This window comes from Lepus europaeus, chromosome 11 (assembly GCF_033115175.1).
Source record: "Lepus europaeus isolate LE1 chromosome 11, mLepTim1.pri, whole genome shotgun sequence".
Lineage (NCBI taxonomy): Eukaryota > Metazoa > Chordata > Mammalia > Lagomorpha > Leporidae > Lepus > Lepus europaeus.
In genome coordinates, this window is record NC_084837.1 from 49,382,999 (window position 1) to 49,408,615 (window position 25,617).

Sequence of the window (25,617 nt, forward strand, 5' to 3'; positions counted from 1 at the left end):
GGGCCGCTGCACCTGCATAGGAGACCAGGAAGAAGCACCTGGCTCCTGGCTTCGGATCAGCACAGCACCAGCTGTAGCTGTCATTTGGAGAGTGAACCAATGGAAGGAAGATCTTTCTGTCTCTAACTCTACCTGTCAAAAAAAATAAAGCACCATGGGTCACATTTTGGGAGAGGGAGGGTAGAATACAATGGCTTATTTCGGCAGAAGGAACAAGAGCCAGCAATTTACCTTGGATCCTCTCTGCCTCTTTATACCCCTACATGGTGTAAGTCCTGCTGTAATTGAGTTACCCTCCCCTCCCCTCCCCTCCCCTCCCGAGGAGCAGAGGAAGCCAGAGTCTTGGTGGATCCAGCAAATTCTGACCCAAGCTCTGGAGCCACAGCTCCCACCGCAGCGAAGCTGATCAAGGCTTTGCTGCAGCCCAGCCCTCACCCCTAGGGAATCTGGCAACAACTGGAGGGTAAGGAAGCGAAGTGCCCACACTGGCGGCAGCAGCAGCCAATGCTCTAACTACAAAAGCAGCAAGAAGCAGAGCCGTCAGCCAGGGTCCTGGGGGCAGACAAGGCTGATACACCGGTCCATAGGCCACATCAGCACAGAAAACTTCGTCTACTAAAACCTAACATCTGAAACCATTCAACAATGAGATAGTCCAATGCCTCTCAAACACACCCAGGGAGCTTGCCTACTGAAGCCTCCGACCCTGTAGGGCCGGGCAGGGGCCCAGACTCAGCATTTCTCACCAACTCCCACGTGAGGTCTACTGTTGCTCCCAGGCTACACTTTAAATCTTGAGAAAGCGCTGCTCCACAAAGCAATGAACTGTACACCCCAGGTGTGTTTTAGCAGACCCTGCACTGATGGATCTTCTGCCACACCAAGTCAGGGATTTTGCAGAAAATGTTCCTGCCTAGAATAAAAGGTTGAACTAAATGACCACCATAGACTCTTCTAAGATTTTATGTCCCAAAATCCAGTAAGTTCTAAATCAAGAATGATACAACGGTCAACATTGGTGGGAAAAAATGCCCCCCTGGGGTCTTACCCACTGGTCACTTCTCAATGGCTCCTTATCAGACCCGGAGCACCATTTGCCATGACCCTGATGGAAACAGCTTTACTTAATGATGATTGACCAGGAGCAGGTGTAATTCAGCCAGTAATTAACATGACCAATGCACTTCTCAGCGTTTCCCCTCGTCCACAAGACACTCAAGGAGTAAGTGCAGAAATGTTAAGTGGCAGAGACAGGACATGCAGCTGGGGCCACTGGACACCTCCTCTGCCAGCAGTTTATTGAACCTGGCATAGACTTAAAATGAAATCATTTCATTCCCTGATGAAAACAAACATCTCTTCATATCCAGAATCTCATAAAATGAGTTTCTGGATCACCCAGTTACTTCAAGAAACAAAGTTAACCCTTTAGAACTAGATATAGAGTTTCTTTTTCACTGTAGTTATTTTATTCTAATGACCACTTAGAGCTGCCCTACAAATCTGAATTACACATAACCTATTCTCTTTCCTTTTCGATTGGGTTCTCAGTCTCACCTCCGGAGGCACCGTGACGGCCGCCTCAAGCCTTTTGCGTGAACACACCGCGGGCTTTGCCCCCACGGTGCTGGTGCCGGGAGAGGACTTGGCTCCAGAGGCTGCGCAGAGCCCTGGCTCCTCTCCGCCACACGGTGGCACTGTTGAGGACTGGCTCTCCCCACGCTGCCGCCGCGCTTCCCTGGTCTAGACAGCAGGGAAGGTTTCTGTCGCTCCCTGTGGGAGCGCGGCCCCCACCTCCCAGCGCTCAGCCACGCGGTTGCAGCAGCTCCGTGCCTTGCTCTTTTGTGTCACACCCGCCCACTTCCCTCGAAGCTGGCCGGCCCCCAGGGACACTGTTCCGCGGCTCATGCCAACATCCACCACCTCACAGATCCAGGATGCTCTCTCCTCCCCGACAGGAGGTGTAGTTGGTTTCAGAATACAGAAGGTCTTATCACGCCCCTCCCTCTTACAAGCTGTGCGTCTGTAGGCGAGTTTACTTGTCTAGGGGCCCTAACACAATCTCCCATTCACTGCCCTGCCTGCTCAGACTTAGTCGTGCCCCATGGTCAACATCATGGTTCGGCTGGGTGGGGGTCTGGGGAGTGGTTTTCGGTAATACAAGAGCATTTCACATTAGACAAAGAATGGACTCAAAGCAGTGATTTGACATAACCCATACCACAGCTAGTATTAGGGACAGCCTGGGTTTCTCCCCCCTCTCTGGCCCCCAAGCAGTGTTCTGATCTCCGGTTTCTGCACCCAGGACCTGACACACGGGATCACTCCTCCATCTTTATGCCCCTTTTCTCTCTCTCCTCACCCATCTTCATGTTCCAGCTAAATCGGACCACCACCTTGTCTCCAGGAACGACCCACCCTGGCCCATCTCCGTGCCTTTGCTCCTGCGGTTACTGTTTTGCTAACTTGTCTATTTCCTCCCTCTGCCTCATGAATCCCTCATTTTAAGGCCAACCCACACATGAACTCCACCTCTGAACCTGCTGCAATCTCTCCCACTCAGTGGGATCGCTTCTTTGGTCCTTCATCGCATTTTATCCAGGCTTTTCATATGTTGTGCCTACACTTACATTTGAGGACATCTTGACTTCAGTGAACACATCACTATCTTTGCTGCACCATCTATAGGAGCATCTTATATTTAGTAATTACGTAGAAAATCCATACTGAATGAATGGCTGGCATTGTGTAGTGGGTAAAGTTGCTGCCTGCATGTTGAAATCCCATATGGGTGCTGGGATTGGCTGCTCCACTTCTGACCCAGCTCCCTGCGGAAAGCAGCGGGAAATGGCCCTAGCTGCTACCCATGTGGGAGACCCAAGTAAGCTCCCGGCTCTGGCCTGCCCAGCCCCAGTCATCGTAGCCATCCAGAGAGATAGTGGATGGAAAGATTTGTCTCGCCTTCTAATTCTCACAAATAAGTCGTCTTGGCCTGCACCATGGCTCAATAGGCTAATCCTCCGCCTGCGGCGCCGGCACACCAGGTTCTAGTCCCAGTCGGGGTGCCAGATTCTGTCCCGGTTGCCCCTCTTCCTGTCCAGCTCTCTGCTGTGGCCCGGGAAGGCAGTGGAGGATGGCCCAAGTGCTTGGGCCCTGCACCCGCATGGGAGACCAGGAGAAGCACCTGGCTTCGGATCAGCGCGGTGCACCGGCTACAGTAGCCACTGGGGGGTGAACCAATGGAAAAGGAAGACCTTTCTCTGTCCACTGTCAAAAAAAAATCTTCTTTAAAAAATACATATTGAATGAAAATTCATTGCCAATAGCATCCTAGAACTACTAGAAAGCCCTCCCTCCTATCTAAATCTGATCCTTCTTAGCATACTCTAATCCCACGGAGATTAGATATGCAAAAGGAATAGAAAACAGGAAGTATAAGTGGGCACTTGGCACAGCAGTTAAGACAACACTTGGGATGCTCACATCACATATCTGAGTGCATGGTTCAAGTCCCAGCTCCTCTGCTTCCAATCAAGCTTCCTGTATGTACACCCTGGGAGGCAGGAGGTAATGGCTCAGGTACTCAGATCCCTGCCATCCACCCACCTGAAAGACCGAGTTCCAGGCTCCTGGCTTCAGGTGATATTTTGAGTAAAGGGTGGTATTAAGGATATTGTCTATTGGTTGCATAAGTCCCAAATGTCTTCAACTTGTACATTCAGTGCCCTCACAGCATGAGGAAGTCCTCCATTTCCACAGCTAAGGATAAGTGGGAAACTGAGTAAGGTGAAGCAGAGAAGTCATTTCACAAATCTGTTCACACTCTTGGCCTCAGGTACCATGACAGCACTCCGGTTTACTTTCCTGGTTCTCAATGACCCCAGTCTCCTCTCCCCAGTCTCACTACTGAAATGCCCAATGGCTTGGCCCCATATCATCCTGCATCTCTTATCTACCTAAGAGTAAACTTTGCCACCTGCATAATTAAAAATCCACTAAGAATCAGCCAGTCCCAATCTCATTTAAGCATTGTAAGGTTTCAACTTCTGACATTGGCAGAAACTTGCAGGCTCTGAGGGACAGCCAGTAGTAGAACCAGAACTCTGGTTCAGCTTGGTGCCTCCTGGGCCATGCGATTATTTGCAAAATTGAAAGTCAGTATGTTTTCTTGCACTGTGTCTAAGTGCCTGTGCTTTCCCTGATGGTGATCAGAAGACTCCACTGACAGCCCCTTCGTTCTCACAGGCTCTCTTAAGGCAAGTCCCGTGTGCTTACTCACACTAAGTGAGTATCTTCCATCTCCAGAAGGGCTGAGAAGATGCAACACCTTCCATGCTCATTTGTTGCACCACTGCTCATTTGAAGCCTGCCTCTCATTACTACATATTCTTCTACAATGGACGTTAGTAGTTGGGTCTCAGGTGTAAGAATACGCCAATCTTTCCTCCGAGATACACATATGCCCTCAGACAATCAGCATTTCTGTATGTGTGGGAACATGTTGAGCTTATGATGAAGTTCTTTCCCAACCAAGTTCAACCACATATACTTTAAATTGAATTCAAGGGCCAGTGCTGTGGCGTAGAAGGTTGTCAGTCTGTAGTCCCAGCTTCCCATATGGGTGCCGGTTTGAGTCCCGGCTGCTGTACTTCAGATCCAGCTCCCTGCTAATTCTCTCCCCCTTCCTCAGATGAGAGGCATTAAGTCCAGAGCTTAGAACCTAGTACCAAGCCTGCCACTGTACAACCCAGTGCCAGCTGGGCCCCTACAACTCCTGCCTCCGGATCTCTACCTGCCAGCTGACCTTTTGGGCCCCTCCTTAGACAACTGGCCAAAGAAGCACTTCCACCATACCTCCCCCAATCTCCCAGACAGTGAAGCAAGACTCCAGCCACTTGACTGTGAGGTGGGAGTGTCACTACAGTACTTTGCCATGGGGCAAACTGTTGACCCAGCACTGGACAAGAGCTCAGAGGCCTCAATCCATCCACAGGCCAGTGTGCACAGAAAGCCTCTAGCAGTTCATTCTGAGAACCTGGGATAGACCTCGGACAGGGGCACCATGTGCTTCTGTAACATACTACCAGACCAGGACTTAGGGCGCCACCTAGTATTGAAATGGAGAAATGCCCACAGGCTAAGAAACAAATAGATCGCTTAGAATTTCTGGAAAGCAGGTACAAAGTCAGAATACAAAGACTAGAAAAACACTTAATCCTTCAATGCACAGATGAAATTGTATGCCAGCAAGTATCAGGAACTTTCAAGGAACCATGACCTCACCTAATGAGACAAAATAAAACTGAACAGACTGACATTGGTAAGTGCAAATTCTTGGGTGCAGAATATAAAGTAACTCAATGAGATTCAGAAAAATAATTAGGAAAATCTTTACAGGAACAGAAGTAAATTTTTAAAATCCAACACATTCTGGAATCGAGAAGTACATTAAGTGAATTTAAAAACATGATCAAGGGAGTCCTTTCCATTGCCAGTGCAGGTCTAGCATCTGGAATCACCTGCTCGAGGGCGAGAACGCAGCAGCGCAATGAGCAACACTACCGTCCTCTCCAGTGGCCGGCCTGGCGGCACCAAGATAACCCAGGTGACTAATGTCTCCAAGCACTAGCTCCAAGCAGATGTGGACTCTGGTTTCCTAGGCAAGATCGATGAACTGCGCCTCTTCCCACCAGATGATTCACCTTTGTCAGTCTCCTCTTCTGTGTGCTTTGTTAAATTCCATGATCCGGTCTCAGCAGTTGTGGCACAGCATCTAACAAACGCTGTGTTCATTGACAGAGCTTTGATAGTCGTACCACACACAGAAGGAGTTACTCCTGATGAGACTAAGGCTAATGCAGTGGCAGGTCCTCTGCCTGGTGGTAGACGCCTGCCTACTCCTAACCCTCTTAGTCTGGCACTGTTCCATTGGCCACTTTGAGAGCTCCTACTCTTGATCTTACCCTTGCTGCACTTGGGCTTCCTGGAGCAAACTTGAACTCCTAGTCTCTCACCGTAGACCAATTGCTGAAGCTCATGAGTACTGTTGATCTCAAGTTGAATCATGTAGCTGCTGCTGGTCTTGTTTCACCAAGTCTGAGATCTGATACCTCTAGTAAAGAAATAGATGAGGCTATGAGAAGAGTACAAGAAACAGCCCCCGATTTCTGCTGCTATAGTACCAGATAAGAAAGAAGGCATTCAAGATCAAGATGAAGGGGCTCCATCTTCTAGGCACAAGCGATCAAGAAGTGTTACCGGTGAATGGCAGGGTTCTTGTCTTTGTGCAAGAAAGAATTCAGGCGTAAGACAGGTAGTGGAAAGTAAAATAGCAAAGTTTATTAGGGAAGGGACATCCATAAGAATGGTTGGGCTCCTCTCCAGACAGAGCCTGAGAGTATGCCCAGTCGCTTGGAATGGGGAAGAGCGGAGTTACATGGTTGAGAGGAGAATACACCTGGGCAGGCCAGGCCGGTGGCTCAGAGGCAGAGGGCTGAGCACGCCATCCGGTTGGGGGGGGGGGGGGGGGAGAGTAAGGAGATGGGTCCTGCCTCCCCACCTCTGCTCCTCTTGGAACAAAGGACTTTTTATTCCTATCTGAGTTTTTCCCCTGAAGTTATCAGATGGGGGAAGCCTGGAAGGATGGACAGGACCCCCTGGAGAATCCTCCAGAACAGGATATTTGAAATGCAGATATCAGGCAGAAGTGGCAGGGACCCCCACCTGGAAGGTTATCGGGTAGGAGGGGGCAGGGCAGGATGTAGATAAGGTTATTGGGATGACTTTGAGCTGCATATGCTGGACCTAGATGTCAACTCTTTAGGCCTTTATGTCACACACACATAAGCTCATATCCGACTTCCTAACAGAAGTAGATCAAGGAGGTGATCACATTCTAAGTCAAAGAAGGGAGACGATCCAAAAGTCCAAAGAGATCTTATTCCAGAGAGGTAGGTCAAGGAACAAGTCAAAAACCAGCGACAAAAAAGTTCTAAAATACCACCAAAAAGTTACAGTGCAGCCAGACGTTCTAGAAGTGCAAGCAGAGGTAGAGGACGATGAAGAAACAGGAGTGGAACAAGAGCTCCTAAAAACCCAGGTCTCCTAAACAAAGATTGTCTCACCATCCCCTAGGAGACAGAAAAAGATAAAGACAAAGAAGCAGAGATGAAAGGGAACAAACAACAAGCAAGAAAAGATAAGGAGAAGGACCAGGAAGAAAATCAGTGATAAAGATGTAAAACAGCTTACACCGGGATTATGAAGAGGAACAGGGATATGACAGCAAGGGGAAAAAAATCCAGCTGAAGCTGGTTCACCTAAAACAAAGGAACGTTCTGTGGAAAATGGGACTGGTGATTCGCTAAGACTCCAGCGTGAGTGGAGAGGACCATCATGAAGACAACGTGGGTATGGTGACTGAATGTTGCCTCTTTGGAACCCCAACTGTGTACATGCATCAGTGTCCTTCCTGGTGTGACTTCTTAACGCTGTATGTGTTCATCTCAAACCTAGATGTATACAGCCGAGTTATAAATGGTTATAAAGCTTCTGACATTGATATTATTTACATCAAAAAGCTTTTAGGAAGTGGTACATGGATAAACAATTCTTATGGTGAAATCCGAGTAAGTAGTTTTACTATTCTGGTGTTGCTTAGTAAATATGAAGAACTGTATGCAGCGACAGCAGGCACGGATTGTTTATGTTGGAGGATCTCCTTAAGTCAGTTCACTTACAGTATTTCTAGAATTGGATTCCTTGCTTAATAGAGCCATGTAGGGAATGCACCAATTGCATGTTACTGTGGCAAGAATATCCTAAATGTCATTAAAACCCTCCAACATGATGGATCTACCTATGGTCTTGTTGACATGACAAGTTAACATTGTTAGATTACATCTGGAAATGAACATTTGCGATAGATAATCCTTTGAACTTATGGCTAAATTTGTGTGGCTTTTGTTTAACTTTGAAAGGTTGTCTGCATATGCACTAACCTTTTTTGAAGGCTACTTAGGCTTTAATTACAGAAATAAGATCAAGTAAAACTGGCTTTGGCAGTGAGTAAATAGCATATTTTGAAGTAGAGTTGTATACTTTTTCATAAGGTGTTTGAGAATTTTGCTGAAATAATTTTTTCCACATCTATATCAGTGAAAGCTCCACCTATTCAGAGTTCATCTGAAAATCAGAACAAGAGAACTTTTACAAAGTTTAAAACTCACTGTTGAAAAAGAGGCTAGTGCATTTTAAATTGACCTTCATATGTTTTTGACAGGTTGAATCACAGACAGTGAGAGAGAGAGAAAGGTCTTCTTTCCGTTGGTTCACCCCCCAAATAGCCGCTACAGCCAGTGCTGCACTGATCCAAAGCCAGGAGCCAGGTGCCTCTTCCTGGTCTCCCACGCGGGTACAGGGGCCCAAGCACTTGGGCCATCCTCCACTACCCTCCCGGGCCACAGCAGAGAGCTGGACAGGAAGAGGAGCAACCGAGACTAGAACCCGGCGCCCATGTGGGATTCCGGCGCCGCAGGCGGAGGGTTAACCAAGTGAGCTATGGCACCGGCCCCTGACCTTCATATGCTTTTAAAATAAGGAGTACATTATCAAGTAATTTGTCTTATTTGATCAACATGTGTAAAACCAATAAAATTGTTAACTATTACTGCAGTAATCATGCAGTGATCCCATGCTATATGCAAAGTAGTTAACTAGGAACAGTTGCCCGAGTTTCAAGCTTTTGTGCAAATGAAAAAGTAGGCTACAGTCTGTGCCATGTTGATGTACAGTTTCTGAAATTTTACAAGACTTTAGTAATAAATACAAACTTAAAAATAACATGATCGAAGGCATCAGTAACAATAGATCCAACAGAAGTAGTGTGCTCACAGGCTATCTGAAAATATAGGTATTTTCTCAGGAGAAAAAAAAGTACTTGTTGGAATTTTATGATATTAAAGACCTACCAGTCTTTAATAGTTCAAAAGGCACTTGAAAAGTCTAACAAGGTAAAAGGCATATTCGAAGAGATAACATAAAACTTCTCAAACACAGAGAAAGATACAACTATCCAGGTACAGAAACGTCAGGTCACCCAGGTGGATTCAGCTCAACCAAGTCTACTCCGAAACAGTTATGACAATCATGCTCTCCAAGGTTAAAGACAAAGTATTCTTAAAACTTCAAGAGAAAGACAAGTAACCTTTAAGAATGTCCCAATTTGCCTGACTGCAGAATTCTCAAAAACTCTACAAGCCAGCAGAGAGTGGAATGAGATTTTCACAGTACTGAATTAAAAAAATCCTGCCAACCAAGAATAACGTACCCAGCAAAGCTATCTTTAGATGTAAGAGTTAAAGATATTACCAAATAAAAGCTGATATGCTAAAGGGAGTTCTTTGAACTGAAAAGTTGCTAACTAGCAAAAAGAAAACAAAACCTAGAAAAGATAGCAAAAGCTAAGGAAAAATAAGAACAAACAAGTATAGAGCCTAGAAGTAAATCCACACATTTGCAATCAACTAATCTTCAACAGTGCATTGAGAGAGGACAGTCTGAAACAGCAATGCTGAAAAAATTGGGTATCTACATACATAATTTTTGTACATACAAAAAAAATCTAAAATGGATTAAAGACCTAAATGTAAAACTTGAAACTGAAACAATATAGGGGAAACGTTTTAAAACATTAACATTTACAAGTATTTTATTGATTTGACCCTAAAAAACAAAATCAAAACTAGACATATGGGAGATCAAAGTAGGAAGCTTCTGTAAAACAAAATGTGATATTCATGAACTATCAGATAAGCAGTTAATATCCAGAATATATAAGGAACTCAATAGCACAAAAATAATCCAATTTGGAAAACAGGACTGAGTAGACCAATTTATTTGAAAGAGTTACAGATAGAGGTAGAGACAGAGAGAGGTCTTCCATCCACTGGTTCACTCCCCAGATGGCTGCAATGGCTGGGTCTGCACCGATCCAAAGCCAGGAGCTTCTTCTGGGTCTCCCATGTGGGTGTAGGGGCCCAAGGACTTGGGCCATCTTGTACTGCTATCCCAGGCCATAGCAGAGAGCTGGATTGGAAGAGGAGCAGCCGGGACTAGAACTGGCACCCATATGGGATGCCAGTGCTTCAGGCCAGGGCTTTAACCTGCTGTGCCACAGCGCCAGCCCCCGAGTAGACATTTTTCAAAGGAAGACGTACAAATGGCTAATAGGCACACAAATGTTCAACATCTGGGAAATACAAATAAAAATAAGATATCATGGCCGGCGCCGTGGCTCAACAGGCTAATCCTCCGCCTTGCGGCGCCGGCACACCGGGTTCTAGTCCCGGTCGGGGCACCGATCCTGTCCCGGTTGCCCCTCTTCCAGGCCAGCTCTCTGCTGTGGCCAGGGAGTGCAGTGGAGGATGGCCCAAGTCCTTGGGCCCTGCACCCCATGGGAGACCAGGATAAGCACCTGGCTCCTGCCATCGGAACAGCGCGGTGCGCTGGCTGCAGCGCGCTACCGCGGCGGCCATTGGAGGGTGAATCAACGGCAAAAGGAAGACCTTTCTCTGTCTCTCTCTCACTGTCCACTCTGCCTGTCAAAAATTTAAAAAAAAAAAAAAAGAATAAAAAAAAATTCCATTAAAAAAAAAAATAAGATATCATCCCACTCCAGTAAGAATAGCTACTCTCAGAAAGAAAAGACAACAAGAGTTGGTAAGAATCTAGGGAAGGGGCTGGTGCCATGGCAGAGAAAGTTAAGTCTCTGCCTGCAGTGTTGGCATCCCATATGGGTGTCAGTTCAAGTCCCAGCTGCTCTACTTCCAATCCAACTCCCTGCTAATGCACCTGAGAAAAGCAGCGCAAGACAGCCCAAGTTCTTGGACCCCTGCACCCATGTGGGAGACCTGGAAGAAACTCCTAGCTCCTGGCTTTGGCCTGGCCCAGCTCTGGCCATTGTGGCCATTTGAGGAATGAACCAGTGGAAGAAAGATTTCTCTCCTCTATGTATCTGCCTTTCAAATCAATCTTAACAAGAATGTAGGGAAAAGTGAACTCTTTTTAAAAAGTTGATTAACAGAAGTTGATAACAAATGGTGGTTACAAAAGGCTGGGGAAAATGGTAAGGATGGAGTTATGAGAAAAGGTTAACAGATACTAAGTTATAAATATGAAAAAGGAACTCCAGAGGTCTAGTGCATAGTACAATATTTATGTAGTCTGTACCTATACATGTGAGCTAGGATAGAGTTTTGAATGTTGTAGGCAGCCCATAAACAAGTCATAGACAAGTCAAGGTCAGTCTTGGCTTGTGGAGTTCCTGGGAGGAAAAAAAGTCACCTATTCCCATGCTTCAGGAGAATGATCAAACAAGAACACTCCGCCAAAATTAGCTATGTTATGATTGTGTTGCAGAAAGCCTGATAACTTGCTTGCCTGTGTTGTTCACGTCTGTGTTGCCTTGAGCTGCAGCTGGTTATGTATAAAATATCACTGAGACGCTGGAATAAACGAGCCTTGATCAGACTTTTGTCTTGGCTCCATTCTCTGCGCCCTTGTCCCTCTTTTCATTCCCACTCCCTCCTTCAGGTTCCGTTCGACAGGTGCGGCTGGCCCGCATCAGAATGTGTTTATCAAAGATGTTTGAAGATACACAATTACCTTGAACACTGCACAATGTACACATGTAACAAGACATTACTTGGCACCCATAAATAGGTATAGCTTTCATGTATCAGGGAAAACAAGGCCTAGGAATTATAATTGTACTAAAATAGTAAATCATTAAAATAGATTATCATATGCCAATGTTCTGAAAGTATTATACATATTAACTGTTTAACACTAAGAGTGCTAGGAGATAGGCAGTATTTTTTTTTTTTAACTTTAAAAAGCATGAAACAGTTCATGAACTCAGTTAATTTGGAGTCAAAGTTCAAATTAGATAAATTGGCTCCAAAATCTATTTTAACCAGTTCATTATGTTCTCTTAACTCTTTATATTCCAATTCCTCAACTATTCTAGTGCTGCTCCTTTTCCAGAAGTACCTCCTAAAATCACCTGGAAGAGTAATATAATAGCAGTAGTTCATGCTTTAAATCGGCACTTTTAAAGAAAACGCGTAAGTAGACGCATCTTAATGTAGATCAAAATCTGTAATACTCTTAAAATTATTTACTTTTGGGGCCTGCGCTGTGGCATAGTAGGCTAAGCCTCCACTGGCAGCACAGGCATCTCGTAAGGGCACCAGTTCATGTCCCGCTGCTCTTCTGATCCAGCTCTCTGCTATGGCCTGGAAAAGCAATAGAAAGATGGCCCAAGTACTCGGGCCCCTGCACTGGCATGGGAGACCTGGAAGAAACTCCTGGCTTCAGACTGGCTCAGCTCTGGCTGTTGCAGACATTTGGGAGTACACCAGCAGATGAAGATCTGTCTCTCCCTCTCTACCTCTTGAGTAATATTTAAAGAACTGTCTACAGTCACAGCATCAAGACAAGAAGTTAGCACTCACCCTCCAAGACAGTTTCCCACCTCTAAGCAATTCCATTATAGGCATTCTGAACTGTATAATAGCGGAAGCCAGTCTCCTGCAAGCTGCAAAAACATGGTGGCAAAGTTGATCAATGACCCCAGAGGTTGAAAATTCTAATGTAATTTTCCATTGCAAATTTAATTAGCCTTCAAACACTAACATTGTCTTTTTAGGTCTCTGTAATTACGAGTTCAGGGCAGCCTTCATTACTATTTTTTTCCTTCACCATTTACTAAGCCAGATTCTCCCCATTCTGCCTAAAGTTTGCTATCCTGCTAAATTGCTCATTTTTCACTGGAAACATTAGTTCCTATCTTCTCCAATTCCATTCAGCCATATTAGTGTATTTTGTTATGTAAGACTATCCTATTACCTATACAGTGAAAACAGAGCTAACACTACAAGCTGAATTTTAAAGCATCCAAGCTTTTAAAATATTTCAGCTTATTTATGAAAAGCTTGTTTATTTGAAAGACATAGCAAGGGAATAAAGGGAGAGAGAGCTATGCCAGGCTAAAACGAGGAGCCAGGAACTCCCGAGTCTTACACATGGGTGGCACAGACCCAAGTGTTTGAGACCTCATCTGCTGCCTCTCAGGGTTGCATTAGCAGGAAGCTGGATGGGGAGTTGAGACATGACTGAATCCCATGCACTCCCATACAAAATACAGGCATCCTAAGCTGTGGCTTAACCCATTGGGCCACCTACTTTAGCTTCTAATACTACAAGACAGCCTTTCTTCTCCTAGAAGTCTCATTACTAGTTATTTTCAGTGCCAACAATGTGATTCAACACATTTCCTAGTTTGTCAACTTGTTTTGTCTTCATGCTCTGAAAGCTTACTTTCAAATGTCTTTATAGTGGTTCTACATTAACACCTCAAGACCTAATAATACACCATGACTGAAGTATAGTAAGTTAGACTGGAATTGAATCTGTTCATTGATTAGAGCTGCCATAATAAAGTACCAGGACTGGTGGCTTAACAGAAGTTTCTTTTCTGGGAATCCAAGATTGACTAAAGGGTTGTCAATAGTTCTGAGGACCAAAGAGGGGGGAAAAAAAACATTAAAAAAAGATAATTAAAGAGTCTATTCCAGTTCTCTCCCCTCACCTGGTAGATTGCCATCCTTTCCTTAAGCCTTCACGTTGTCTTCCCTCCATTCATACCTGTGTACAAGTTTCTTTTATAAGGATCCCAGTAGTACTAGATTAAGGTCCACCACAATGACCTCATTTTAACTTAATCACCCTGTAAAGACTCCAGCAAAAAAATTCACACACTGAGAAGTGGGGGTTGGAAATTCAACAGATGAGTGGGGTGGGCAAGAGAACACAATTCAGCCCATCACAAGATCCGTATCTTAAACTGTTTTATGATTTGAAGTGTTGGGTCAACTCCCTGTCAGATGCAGTTTGTTCCACCATTGAGTTTGCATTATTGTAATAAAGGTCATATTTGGCAATGTCATTACAGAACTCTTAAGACTTTTGCTCATTTAACCATGCTCATGTAAACCGCAAACTATCACAAGAGGCTGAAGGAAAACTTATGAATGATGCTGCCACTGAGCCATTGTGCTCTTCAATGCACATGACCACCTGACATGCAGGCTACTTGAAGACATTACCAATTTCTTTATTGAACAGCATAAAAGGATGCCACTTTATCCTTATAAATACACACGAAATGAATCTAACATTAAGTATTTATGCACACATACACACACGCAAGTTCTAATATATTCTTACAGTGTCCCAAGAATCTTAATCACCCCATTTTGGCGATCTGTGATCTAAAACACACTCTGTGGGAACTACCTTCACATCTCAAAATGCAGACCACAAAGTTATTTGCAAGAAGGACTTTGGCTGTGAAGCAGGCTGTGAAACCATGCTGCAGTCAAACCAAATCATGAAGGCCCACAGAACTTATGATTTTTTCAGTGCCTCTAATACAGATAACTTAGTTATTCCCCAGAGTCTGTGGCAATGGGTGGAGAACAACAGGCCCCAGCAGCACTTTGTTCACTTACAGAGGATAATATTCAACTCATTGTTTGGGACATTTATTGAAAACATCATTCAGAAAACATTACCAACTCAAGCAAACCATGACTCAGGCAGAGTAACGTAACGGGATCCGAATTCCTCACCCAAATCACAAGAGAATAATGACAACATGGGCTGAAAAAATGCCGAACCACCTGCTCAATTCAAGGAGACAAACAGGTTGATTGACCCATTGGTCCAGGCATTGGCTTCATGGAGTGGATTGAAACCCGATTCCTAGAGAACTGCAGAAATCTCCGTTCCTGATGGAAACTTGGGCTAAGTGTATCCTAGCTCCAGGGGCCTAAATAGGCCATCAAAAGAGTAACAAGGCAGCAGCCAAATGACATTCAGAGGAAATCAAGGGCCTGCCAAAACAAAGCAGTCCTATCAAGGAGGCAAGAGGAAACCCCTGTTGAGGAGCCATAACATTCCCGAACGCAGAAACAGCAATAAAGTGATGAACCGGAGAGAGTATTTGATGTTTTTTCATCCTCAACATGCATAAATTAACTGCTTTTTGACAATTCTGGGGAGAAAGGAAATAGCATGGGTGGACACTATGACCATGCCTAATCATGGTACAACAAAAGTAGAACAAGCCTGCAGCCTTGGTTCTGTGTCCTAATCATGCTTACCTCATATCCTGCCCCACCTTACTGACCGCATTTCCCACACACACCATACTGTTTTTCAATGACTTTTAATGATGGTTGAATGCTAAAGTTCATGTCTCCAGTCTACAAAAGTTAACCTGCTCTGAGCACTGCTTCTTTGTCATTGCACATAATTCTTCCATTAGGCATTTCTCACCACATCGCTTTTTAAATGCCAATCTTCCTTATTAGATTACAAGTTCATTAAAATTAGCAACAAAGTCTCATCTTGATTTCCAGTGCCAGTGCAGATCCTGACACTTAACAAGTATTCGCGGAGTGACTGGGAAACAGTGAATAATCCGATCTTGCCATTGAAAATACGCTGAAGTCCTTAGTGTTGTCAACACACACGACCTCATGGACTCTGCACAATAAACCTGGGACTTCATTATCAACGTTCTCATGTTAAAGGGGGGGAAAGATAAGCTCAGAGGAAGAAAGCGACTTAATGAAGGTTAGAGCTGCAGCGTTTTCACCCAGAATTTCCGACACCAAGATTTGTCAGTGCATTTGTGCCACCCCACAGCCAACCCAAGCTTTCTCCACGCTGGAAAGACAGGCATTTACAGTAAGAAAACTAGGGGGAAAGGGTCTGTGTGTGGCAGAGGACTGGGACTGGAGAGCTGCTGACAGAATACCTAGGAGGGGAGAGCCAGTCACTCTGTACAATTCGGTGCTGAATAAACGCACAAACTGCCAGGCTTTTAAGCTTAGAAAAAGGTTTTCATTCAAACACAAGGTTCAGCACTTGCCTTGGCTGTAAGGTTTCTGCTGCCCCTAAATAGCTTTCAGGATGATTGAAAAGTTACATGAATAAATGGGTTCTCATTAAAATTGAGACCTTTTCCCCCAAAACACAGGCACTGCGTTAGCTCAGCTCATGGTTGCCACCTTTGCCTCAAGTTTCCTCAAACAGCAGCAAAGCTTAGGCATGAGCCCGTCTAGCCAAGGATCACTTCCCAGTTGCCTGAAGTTTGGGGGAAAGATTTCTGCAGTAGGGGTTTGGAGAGAACTCAGGAGAGAGCCTTTGGAGATGGACTTGGGATGGAATGCAGGTTCCTGTCTATCTGGTGCTGAGAAAGCTCCTTAACCCATCTTTGCTCACAAAGCCTTCATCTGTGAAATTGAATTGGTACTAGTGTCTACCACATTGGGTTTTTGTGAGAATTAAATAGAGTGAAACTTTCATGATAAATAAATTAAAAAAAAAACCACTGGTCAAGTTATTTTTTTATTTTTATTTTATTTTTTTTTTGACAGGCAGAGTGGACAATGAGAGAGAGAGATAGAAAGGTCTTCCTTTGCCGTTGGTTCACCCTCCAATGGCCGCGGCGGTAGGCGCGCTGCGGCCAGTGCACCGCGCTGATCCGATGGCAGGAGCCAGGTGCTTCTCCTGGTCTCCCATGGGGTGCAGGGCCCAAGGACTTGGGCCATCCTCCACTGCACTCCCTGGCCACAGCAGAGAGCTGGCCTGGAAGAGGGGCAACCGGGACAGGATCAGTGCCCCGACCGGGACTAGAACCTGGTGTGCCGGCGCCGCAAGGCGGAGGATTAGCCTAGTGAGCCGCGGCGCCGGCCAACATCTTGCAATCTTAGCACTGCTGAAGATCCTGAGATTTAAGGATTTTCTAAGAAACTTTGTTCTCATATTATTAACTTAAATATTAGTGCACACATAATAGCCATGTCACCTGGGAGACGTGAGAGGCCAGTGACTGCTTGTGTTAACAATGAGGTGTACACTAAGTCAAGAACAGGTAAAGTCACCATACATCATACAAGACTTCTGTAGCAATTTGAACGGAGAAAAGTAATGGAGAAACCAAGTCACATTGTGCATATAGCTGTTAAAAAGTCAAACATTCAAGTACCCGGGCCTTTGCTAAGTGCTATTCAAGAATACTCCAAAAAGGTCATGGAAAATGAAATTAAAAGATAACTTCATTTAGATGCTAAAATGTTTTGAAATCCATGCAAATATGGGGTCTTCAAAAAAATATGGGAAATGCATATTACAAAAAACTGCATAGCTTTCAAAAAAAATTTGCACCAAAACAATTTTTCCACTGAACTTTTCAAAATACTGTCATTTATGTTGCCAGAAAATATGTAATGAAAGTACCATATTAGTATTTATTTTTCAGCATGGGGAGAATGTATTTTCAATTCACTAATTTTTGTTTAAAATGACGATTAAAATATCAAAATGACAATAAAAGCAACTGCAACTTTAATGCTTATTGGTAATGGTTAAGAGTCACAAGTGAAACAATTATATCCAATCTATTAACACACCCAGAATTGACAATTTAAAATCAATAACTGCTCTTATAAATATATACACCTACAACCAAATGCAGATGATATTTTAAAGTTTAATAACACATGCTTCAATATGTTTTGTAGTGTTACATAATTAAGGAATTCTATAAAAAAGTGAAGTAATGCTTGAAAGTCTCAAGCAGTTTCCTTCAAGATCTATATATACTGAAGATTACTCAAGTCAAACATTGAAACCGTCTAAAATCCTGATGTGGAAACTAATGACTACAGCACAGAGAGACAAGAATGATGGGAACTACAGGGTGACCTCAGATTAAAAGACTTGTCATTGTCACTACTAAATGAGTTCTCTCTACTTTTCTCCAAGGAAGAAAGGCAACAGAGACATTCTGGATGATCAAGCAGGGAACACCACTGTCACGCAACTTCAGACTGCAAAGGAAAGCATCTCACACCTTGCATGGCTGCATTCCCTCACTCAGAAGTCAGTGAGCACAGAAAGACATGGCAGTTACATCGTTAAAGGCAGCCCATCTTACCCAGGCAGAATGCATTGCAAGACTGGTCTTACTGTTTATCCACACACTGGAGTAGACCAATCCAGTGGCTTTGTGGTAGGAAATCAGCTGAAAATGTGAGCAACTGACAACAACTCCTCTTTTCTCCAACCTAAAAAACCACTACAAAGGGGGACGGCACTGTGGCACAGCGGGTTAACACCCTGGCCTGAAGCACCGGCATCCCATGTGGGCGCTGGTTCTAGTCCCAGCTGCTCCTCTTCCAATTCAGCTCTCTGCTACTGCCTGGGATAGCAGAAGATGGCCCAAGTCCTTGGGCCCCTGCACCTGTGTGGGAGACCCAGAAGAGGCTTCTGGATTCAAATCAGCGTAGCTCTGGCCATTGAGGCCATCTGGGGAGTGAACCAGCAGATGGAAGACCTCTGTCTCTACCTCTCTAACTCTTTCAAATAAAATCTTAAAAAAAAAAAACACACACACACACACACACTACAAAAGATATTTCCCTTAAAAGTCCCAAGCAGAAGAGAGGGGGGACTTTTAAGATAGGAATTATGCGTTCCTAAATTTGCATGCTCTTTGCCTCTACCAACAAGCAGCATCTCCTTTGATTTAAAATCACTCCTCTAGGAATGTGCTAACAGAAGGGGACAGAAGTGACAGTAATAGTGCAAGAGGCCCCCAGTTCTGTATGTGCACTCAGCTAACAGCTGGTAGATTCGTGTAAAATTGAATTTCTAAGTTGTGGAGACTGACACCAGGTCGTCAGCAGACGGCAAGATGGGTTGGTCAAAGCTGAGGGAAGAAGGCACTACAGTGGCATATAGCCTTGGAAGAGTGCCAGTGTCCCATAGATAGCACAAAAATCACACATGCTTTCTCTCCCTTCAAGTTACGTAAATCATGAGTAGAGCTTCCCAAGTAAGTGAAGTCATACGAACCAGAGGACCACAAGTAACCCTAAACAGCATATACACAGATGTCCACAGCTGCTTGGTGGGAGCTTTGCCTATTAAACAAAAGTGACTCACTGGGTCTTTCTCAAACATTTGAACTCGAGGTTTATACTGAGAGTCAGAGTTAGATGCAACTGCAAGCATAGAGACACAAAAGACAATACAGTAATGAAAGCTCATGAGATGTTCCTGGGTCCCATGTCATTCTAAATATTCAATATGACATCCATTATCTCATTTAATCCAACAAGTCTATAAGGTAGGTACACTTAGTATTCCCATTTTTCAGTACAAGATCACTGAGGTCAAGAGAAGTTAGGTAAAATACCTTATGAAGATAAGTCAGAATTATCACTTAAGTAATTTCATTCCAGAATGCTAAGGTGTCCTGCCTTAGAAATTTAGGGGCAGAGATGGGGAAGAGCTGTTGAGTTAAACAGCAGCAGGCCCTGGAGGAGGAAACATGCACCCCTGCATCCAGGCGCGCAATGCATCAGCCCACTCCGCCACCCTGACACTGACTGCCACCTCGTGCTCCCAGAGGCACACAGTTCCCAGGATGCCTGGTTTCACGAGTAGTTCCTCGTGCACTTCTGGCTGTGCATCTTTTCCGTAGTTCCCCTGAAAACTGATCTACTTCTAAGTACTTTTTTTTTTTTTTGACAGAGTAGACAGTGAGACAGAGAAAGGTCTTCCATTTCCGTTGTTTCACCCCCCAATGGCCGCTGTGGCCAAAACACCGCGCTAATCTGAAGCCAGGAGCCAGGTGCTTCCTCCTGGTCTCCCACATGGGTGCAGGGCCCAAGCACTTGGGCCATCCTCCACTGCACTCCCAGGCCACAGCAGAGAGCTGGACTGGAAGAGGGGCAACTGGGACAGAATCTGGCACCCCGACCGGGACTAGAACCCTGGGTGCCGGCGCCACAGGCAGAGGATTAGCCTATTGAGCCACGGCACTGGCCTCTAAGTACTCTTATAAGACACTTTCTCCATTACTTTGAAGCATGAGATTGCTCCCTTGCCTCTACAAAGCTTAACACTGAAGTAAATGGGAAACTCTTATCCAGCAGTAGTTCGCAAACTAACGTACACCAGAACCCCTTGGAGGCTTTAAGACATATTGCTGGGCTCCAACCCCAGAGTACCCGATTCATGTCTGGAATTGGGTCCAAGAATTTGCATTTCTAACAAGCCACCGAAGTTGCCAATGCCACAGATCCAGGGGTCCCATTTTCACCTGATCTGGAGCCTTACTACCCCAACTGTGGGGAGCAGCAGACTCTACAGCTTGCATTGGAAGCTTGTCAGAAACAGATTGCCACACCCACTGAGTCTGAACCTGCATTTTAAACATACCCTAGTGCTTCCTGTTCACTCTACAGTGAGGAAGCATGGCTAGAAATGCCAGGAAGCTTTAAAAAAAACACACCAATGCCTGGGCCACTTCCAGAGATGCCGACTTCGCTGCCCAGCCGCTTTCCCAGAGACACTAATCCAGCCGGCTGGGGAGAGGGATGTGGCCTGGAGATGGGGAGTTTTTAAGATCTTTCCAGGTGATCTTCATTGGCAGCCAAGGTTGTGAACCACTGACCTTTGGCTGATCTATTGGCATTTTCTCTTGCTCAACACCAGTTTCTCTAGGCGTGTACTATCTAGAAGGGATAAATAGTCACGCTATTAAACTGACAGAAGAGGAAAAAATGTGGAAATAACATTACATCTGAGATGTCCATTTTGGCCAAGATCGGTTTCAGCTTATGAAAGGCTGAAAAATAAAAGGAGATCAAAGAATCACTTCTGAATCCAGCAAAAATTACTGCAGCACTGATCTGCTGACCTAGCAGGAGTCAGACAGAAAAATACTCTTCCCAAACACATATTTTGTCATCAGTATGAAGTATTTCACTACTGCCTCCTTCCCCCCCAAAGTGTTTTCCCCCTGCCTCATTTTATTAGATGCATGGCTTCAGAAATGTTATTCTAAGTCTTTTCTAAGTCTTTGCACCTCAGATCTCTCAACTGAAAGAAAATCAAGACTAATCCCTAGCTCAATGTGAGGACGGAGGGAGATTCCTTAAGAAGTGCCCTGTGCGTGCCTGGTCATCTCATGCAAGCACAATAAATGGCCTCCTTGGGAGAACTTCTCCTTTAGTTACTCCGATTAGGTAGCTAATGATCTGTAATGCCCTCCTTAGCACCTACTAATCTTGCTGCATTAAGGAGACTGTGTCCAGCCTTCTATAAGTCAGATACTTCAGCCAGCAAGGTTGGAGGCAAGCCTGAATCTGGACCAAAGCGGCTGGTCAGCAACTGCTCAAAAGCCCACGACTCGAACTGTTCATCAGAAGAGTTGCCTGCAGCTTCAGTGGCCTATGAAGTGGGCAGCAAGTAGCTCAGTAAATGTTACTGCAGCCAGAGCTCAGGCAGGGAACCCACTGAGAAAGGTGGGGCACAGAATCTCAATGGCTGTTTTCACCACCAGGGGAGTAGATGATACAGAGGCAAAGACTTATATTTTAAAAATAAAAATTCTTAAAAATATCATTTGGACATATGAAATGTAGAAAAATGGGGCTAGATAGAAGAGGAAACATAACTAGTTTATATCCTCCATGTTTCTCTCCTATCCTATTTAAAAATAGGTCTCTTCCAACAGTTTTGTAAAGCTTTGAAAAATGCTGAGACGAGTCTTCCAACTTGGAGCCAATATCCTTTGTGTACTGATGAGGTACCGCCACTAATGTAATCAGCTGTCTGCAAGGAGTTAAAATTAAAACACAAAATACCTTGGCCTGCAGCATTGAGCAAGTCCGGCTGATAAGCTGGAAGTTGGCAAATAAGATTGACAGGACACTAGGGGATAATGCGTCACTCACCAAGGAAGTTGTTTGTCCAGCAAGTAGATGTGTTCAGCAGAGTCCAATTGGTGGGCTTTTCATGGGGACCATTTATTGTCAATAAACAGGGATTTACAACTATTGGAAAATGCAGCTAACAGTTCCAAATTTCATTCCGTTTTCCCTTTTTAAATGACTCCGGAGCTCCAGTCACTGAGGTCCAGAAGGGACTGAGAGATCCTTGACTGTGCTACCTGGCAGGGTCATGAGCTGAGGCTGCGTGTGGACTTTTGAAAGGTGCCCTTTCTACCAGCCAGATACAAACCTGGCCCTGGCTCTGGCATCCAGCTTTGTGAGGGTGGCCGAGGGTGGCCGAGACTGGCTCCCACTTCCATGCACCTACTGGAAATGAAACATTCAGCCTGTACAACCGTAGCAGAGCCCTCCTCTCCCAAGTGACCCAGATCAAAGGCAGACTAGACTTTGGAGCGCAAGAGCTCATGGTGAAGGGATCAGATTATTCTCCCTACCTTTGAAGGGAAGGACATTCCCAAGTGTAAGGCCTTGACTGCTGCTCACCAACAATGCAAGTCCAATGGTGACTTAAGAAGCAAGCCTCCTTACAACCAGAAATTCCCCACCAAAGGAACACCTACTTTGCTCCATGCTAGGAGTCACCTGTTGGTGAGCAGAGTGGGAAACAGAGAAATAGTATAGAATCTGGGAGGACCCTACACATGCCCACCTGGAGACTAGGATATCAACCCCCACAGGAGTATGCCCTCTACCACACCTGACTCCACATTGCCTGTAAATGCCTATGTGATGAGGTAAAGTGAAAGGGAGTGGACATCCTTGAGAATGATCAAATTGTGGGGGGGAGGGGGGACTTCAGAAATTAAGTATTTGTTGCTCTTTAAGACATACCACTGGACCATCTGAATGGTGTCCCTCCCCCATCCCGAGCAGTTTCGGCGCCATCCGTGCTGTGTACTGCACTGATTACTTGCATAAGGAGCACATGTCAAAAATGTTTTCCAGGCTCACTCATGCCGAGCAGCTGAGCTGGAAATCTACATTTTTTTAACAAGGTCCCCAGGTGGCTTTTATGTAAACTAAAGTTTGCAAATGACTAATATACCAAGACAAGCAGCTTACATAGTGAATATTTATTCCTCTGTTTTATCTGCTTGTGACTTCTTTCACATTTAGAGTGGAGACTGACCGAGTCTCCAATATCACTTGCACAAATATCAACCTACACCTAGTATAATGTAGTTCTAGCTGGCTAAAATGCATGGCACAGCAATTTAACTTCCACTGGCCATAAATCACCAACCGTAAGCTTTTACTAAGGCAGGGCCCGTGGCATCAACCATCCAGTTCTGTTGATGCCCTGAAACAATCAAGAACACGCCTTGATATTCTACTTATTTCCAACCCTATACATAGATGCCCAGGAGCCCTTTGCTGAAAGGAAGGGCGGAGGGGTAGTCTGAACAAAAAAGCAAATGGTAAGCTGGGAAGTCCAGTTCCTGCCATAATCAGAATCTCCTTTTTCGTGACCACTGGAGACTCCATGAGGTTGGAGGGCACCAAGGGCTTTGGGTCAAACCAGGAGGAATGTTCACTGTAAAGTAGCCGGGGTGTGTTGGTTTCCTATCGCTGCTGTAGCAAATCACAACAGATTCGGCAGTGTGAAGTAGCATAAAGTCGTTGTACAGTTCTGTCCCTTAAAAACCTGACACAGGTCTCGACAGAGTAAAATGGAGGTTCTAGCAAGACGACTCCTCCTTTCTGTGGAGTCTGGGCAGCATATTTCCTTACCTTTTCCAGGTTTCAAGGGGTGCCCGCGCTTCCCGGCTACGAACCGCTTCCTCCAGCTTCGAAGCTACAAAGGCGAAGCAAGCGCCCTCTTATATCACACCGCTCGGGCTGCCCCGTGTGCCTCACCTTTCCACGTGGAAGGACCCTCGTGACTATATTGAACCCATCTGGATAATCAAGTGTAATTCCACCTGTTGTGAGGTCAGTAGCTAAACAACATTAATTCCATCTGCAACCTAAATTCCCCTTTGCCACATAAACTAGCATATCCGCAGGTTTCAGGGATTAGGACGTGAACATCTTGTGGGGATTATTCTCCCTAGGAATTCATAAGGGAACTCTGAACCCCCATGAAGGATGACAGCAGATGTCACCAATGCCACATGTTAATTCCATAGCTGAGGCTGTGAAGTGATGAATAGAAAGTGAGGTCACGCCGGCGCTGTGGCTTAACAGGCTAATCCTCCGCCTTGCGGCACCGGCACACCGGGTTCTAGTCCCGGTTGGGGCGCCGGATTCTATCCCGGTTGCCCCTCTTCCAGGCCAGCTCTCTGCTGTGTCCCGGGAGTGCAGTGGAGGATGGCCCAAGTCCTTGGGCCCTGCACCCCATGGGAGACCAGGAGAAGCACCTGGCTCCTGCCTTCGGATCAGCACGGTGCGCCGGCCGCAGCGGCCATTGGAGGGTGAACCAACGGCAAAAAGGAAGACTTTTCTCTCTGTCTCTCTCTTACTATCCACTCTGCCTGTAAAAAAATAAATAAATAATCATAAAAAAAGAAAGTGAGGTCACAGCATATCAAGCGGCAGCAGCGGGAAGCAGCCAGCTGAAGTGGTTCAGGATCCAGTTAGGGAGTGATGCCAGAGTTGAAGACCTGCTTTAACAGGGTGCCATGGCGTTATTCCACCTCCTACGAGCACTAAAAAGGTGTAGGTCCAGATGCAATCTCACTATTTGATGCTACACTATGCTTCAGTCTCCTTCATTGCCATCCTGTGCTCTCATCTCACCTCTCTGATCTCTGTGTATATCTCCCTTTACCCCTTATTTCCTCCTTTGAAGACAGATGAAATGAAATCAACTCTATGAGTGGGAAGAAAACGAACCTTCAACATTTTCTGAATTTAATTTAATATATTTACCAGGTGCCAATGACATCTGGTTTGATTACAGCCTCAGGGGCATTGCCTTTTATCCATCTGTGAAATATTTTGCAAAAGTTTTACATGTACTTCAGCCCCTACTGTAAAGAATGAGACAGTGTCAAGAGCCCAGTAAGCATGAAAATGTAAATTGATGAGAAAAGAATAAAACAAAGTTGCTTCAGGTAAAAACAGGAGGTCAATAAGAGTCAAAGGAATTGCTGAGGAGTAGATACTAATGCCACTAGGTGCACTGGCTGGAGTACACTAGTATGGAGAGAAATTGAATTCTTTCAGTTCTGCCTGGAGCAGCTGTTTTGGCTTTCCTAAGTGATGCACATTTCAGCTTGTGTCTGTATTGGATCCTGATACAGAATCATCCATGACCTCAAGTCACCTACAGTTTTCTGCCTCAGCCCAGAAAGATGGTTGTCTACCACTGACTGTTATTCATTTTGATTTTGCACCTATTTTAATTTACAGTGGAAATAAACACATATTATATCTTCCTAAAATTCAAACCATGCAGAAATGTATTAAAAATGAAGATTATAACATCCAGTCCTTCCTCATTCCACCTTCTCTCCCCTAGAACAAGCCCTAAGTGGTATATATCCTTCCAGACTTTTCTCTGTGTACATATGAGAACACAAGTGTATTATTTTTGTCCTTATTAGCTTGATTTTTTTCACTTAATATATCCTGGATATCCTTCCATGAAAGTAAAAATAGTTCAACCACATTTTTAATTGGCTTTGTAGTACTCCTTAGGGAGAAATGCCCTGTAAAGTAATTTGTTACTCTTTCT

The 25,617-nt window shown here is 44.9% G+C and overlaps 1 pseudogene; it reads left to right on the top strand.

The window, feature by feature from the left end:
• The first annotated feature begins 1,906 nt into the window (after positions 1-1,906).
• LOC133770473 (serine/arginine-rich splicing factor 11-like) lies at positions 1,907-23,821 on the top strand (annotated as a pseudogene).
• The last annotated feature ends 1,796 nt before the right edge of the window (positions 23,822-25,617 follow it).